Below are 3702 nucleotides of genomic sequence, written 5' to 3'. Positions count from 1 at the left end.
AAATTATAAAGGAGGAGATAAAACTATCATTTATAGGTATGATATGATGGTGTACTTTGAAATTGTAAGACAATCAGTTGAAAAGCTTTGTCAAGCAATAAGAGAATTCAAAGATAGTTACATACAAAATCAATACAGGGAAATCAGTAGCAATCTATCTATATCAATATGAATATATATCAACCAGTTAGAAGATAAGACCTTACTTGGAATAGCAATCAAAAAGATAAAATACCTACAGATTCAGCAAGACACACATGAAGAAAACTTTAAAACTCTTCTGAAAAATACAGAAGAAGATTTGAACAAATGCAAACATTTTGCATGGTCTTAGAAATTATCTTCATAAAGTTGACAGTTTTCTCCAGGGTAAATTATACATTTTACATGATCCAAATAAAAATGCCAGTACTTCCTCCCCCCCCCCCCCCCCCCCCCGAGGTGACAAAGTTTATTCTGAAGTTCATATGACAAATGAAACAAATGAGACCACCCAGGAAATTCTGATAGGGAAGAATGATGGGGAAGGGCTATCCCTATCAGATATTAAAGCATAAAGCAACAACAATTTTAAAAGTATGATAATGGTGTTTGAAAGAAGCAGATGGACCAATAGAACAGAATAGCACACCCAGAAATTAACTCATATACATACAGGAATTCAGTAGATGATACAGTGATCATCTCAAATCAATGGCAGGGGTGGGGAATCTCAACTATACAAATAGTGTTGGGACAACTAGAACCATCTAGAAAAATACAAAGTTGGATCTATACTTCATACTATAGGAGGGTAAATCCCAAGTGAATGAAAGATTTAGATGTTAAAATTGAAGCCAAATAAATGCAAATAAAACGAAGAAATTATGAATTTGGGGTGGAGGATGCCTTTCTAATTATGACTAGAAATCTAGTGTGTAGCTCCCTCTGTGTCCTTGGGAGGGCTCCTGACATGTCTCTGGGCATGTCCCTGCATGGGGGACAGGACTGGCCTGGACTGCAGTTGAGGGGGCTGGGACTGAGTCACAGGGGGGCCACAGTTGTGACTGAGGTCCACAGGTCTGTCTCTGTGGGCACAGATGGGCGCACCTCCTGCTGGGTGCCTACGTTGGCAGGACTGCCCTTGGATTGTATGTGAGTAGGACTAGAGTTGGATCATAAAGCTGCTCAAGATCTGCAGACAGTCCCAAGGTTGGCAAACCTACTCCCCAGGGCACAATCCTTACATGTTAATCTTTCTCAGAGTTTCCTTCATGGCCCAGTAGCTCTTTTCATTCGAAATGCTTGGTGTGGGCAAAGCCAGTGTGACTGGAGATTTCGTGAGAGGGGGTGGAAGTAGATGAGACTAAGGAAGTGAGAGAGGACAGATTACAAGAATAGTACGTCAGCAGATGCTGTAGAGTTCCCTTCTTCCACACACACACCAAATGTGCAGATACACATGGAGCAATTCCCTGTGAAAGAAATCTGGAAACTAGCTGACCAACTCCTACACATCTAACAAATGAGAAAATATCCACATCTAAATGAGTAGGAAAGGCCGAGGCACACTTTTGCTATAAAGCCCACCTCAACACAGTGCCATACAATTATCCTGGAACTCCCAACTCCTACCTTCTCCCTGTGGATCAAGGGTTCTGAACCCCACATCTATCTCCACAACTAGAGATTCCTCCCACTAGAGAAACAGACTCCTAAGACACCTATATCTGTAAGCCAACAAGGCTGTGTCCATGAGACTCCAAGATTACAGCAAATAAAGAAGCAATTCTTTTTTTTTTTTTTTAAAGATTTATTTATTTGAGAGAGAGAGATAGCTCAGTGAGGAGGGGCAGAGGGAAGGGGAGAGAGAAACCCAAGCAGACTCTGTGCTGAGCACAGAGCCAACGCAAGGCTCAGTCTCGTGACCCTGAGATCACCACCCTGAGATCATGACCTGAACAGAAACTGAGTCAGATGCCCAACCGACTTCTTCACCCAGGCACCCCAAGAAGCGATTCTTAATGAGCACACAGGCACTTGCTGTGACTATTGCCTTAGGGCTCAGTGTAGAGAGATCAGGCACAATTGCCCATCTCCTACTCTTCCCCTGAAAGAGGTTTATCTGCATAATTTAAAAGCTGACACTGGAGGACCAGCTTTCTAATTTAGCAGGCACTAGGAACTGGCTGTAATCCTCCCCAGAGACTGGGGAAGTCAGAGCTCATCTCTCTCACCTTCTCCCTCTAGAAGTTTATCTGCATACTTTAAAAGATGCTGCCTGAAATTTAACAGGCATCAGGGCATGTTTGTAATCTTCCTAAAACCTGAGAAGCTTTGAAAACAGAGCTCTGTAGACACCTCTCATGCCTTCTCCCTTCATCTCACTCCAATAATAAAACCCAGTTGCGAGTATCTTCTTGGAAGGAGCTTATAAACACATCTGGCACTTCAGCTTTTTTGGCAGTCACCCAAGGGTCAGGTCCCAGATTGCTTGACTCTAATAGTCAATGAGGTTTGCATTCAGGAGTCTTACAGGATTGTAGTAAGCAAAGAGTTCTTAACAGGTACAAGAGCACCCTCCCTGCAGCTATACACCAAGGTACAGCACAGAGGGAGCAGTCACAAATGCTCATTTTCCAGTTTCTCCCTGGAGGGGCCCAACTACAAACTTTCTCAGCTGGTGCCTGAGGGTCCAGCTTCTAATCAGCCTGCATCCAGGCACTGACTGTGATCTTACCTTTTGGAACACAGACAGGTTTTGGCACACCCTCAACTACTAGAAGCCACTAAAAATAAAAATGCTTCTTGGACAATCACTAAGGTTAGAGACAACCAAGAGCTGGAGCGGGGTTCAAGGATAAGGTTCATCTCCTGCATGAGACCACTCCATCAGGACTGGGAGAGGTGGCTGTTTCATATAATAGTCAGAAACCAACACAAAAAGTCAAGGAAAATGAAGAAATAGATGAATGTGTTTCAAACCAAAGAACAAGATGAATGTCCAGAAACATGTCTTAATGGGATGGAGATAAGTGGTTCTCCTAACGGAGAGTTCAAAATAATAGTCTTAAAGATACTCACTGGGAGGCCAGGAGAACAATGTGTCAACAAAGTGAGAATTTCAAAAAAGAGATAGAAAATATTAAAAAGTACAAATGGAAATCATGGAGCTAGAGAGTGAAAATAACCTGAAAAATTCATTAGCAGTGTACAACATCAAACTAGATCAAGTGGAAGAATGAACCAGTGAGCTCAAAGACAGGATAGTGGAATTCATCCAATCAAAGGAATAAAAAGAAAAAAAAAGATGAAAAAGAGTGAAGATAGCATAGGGGATTAAGGAACACTATCAAACGTACCAATGTTATGTACTGTAGGAGACAGGATGGAGAAAGGATCAGAAAGCTTATTCAAAGAAATAAATGGCCGAGAGGCACCTGGGTGGCTCAGTTGGTTAAGCGTCTGTCTTTGGCTTAGGTCATGATCTAGGGATCCTGAGATTGAGCCACGCGTTGGGCTCCCTGCTCAGTGGAGAGTCTGCTTCTCCCTCTCCCTCTCCCTCTTCCTCCCCCCGCTCGTGCTCCCTCTCTCTTTCTGTCTCTCAAATAAATAAATACAATCTTGAAAGGAAGGAAGGAAGGAAGGAAAGAAAGAAAGAAAGAAAGAAAGAAAGAAAGAAAGAAAGAAAGAAAGAAAGAAAGAAAGAAAGAAAGAAAGAAA

The sequence above is a fragment of the Phoca vitulina genome, unplaced genomic scaffold (genome assembly GCF_004348235.1).
Source record: "Phoca vitulina isolate PV1807 unplaced genomic scaffold, GSC_HSeal_1.0 scaffold12, whole genome shotgun sequence".
Taxonomy (NCBI): Eukaryota; Metazoa; Chordata; class Mammalia; order Carnivora; family Phocidae; genus Phoca; species Phoca vitulina.
The sequence above is the reverse complement of the archived record's forward strand: the minus strand, read 5'-3'. Positions refer to the sequence as shown.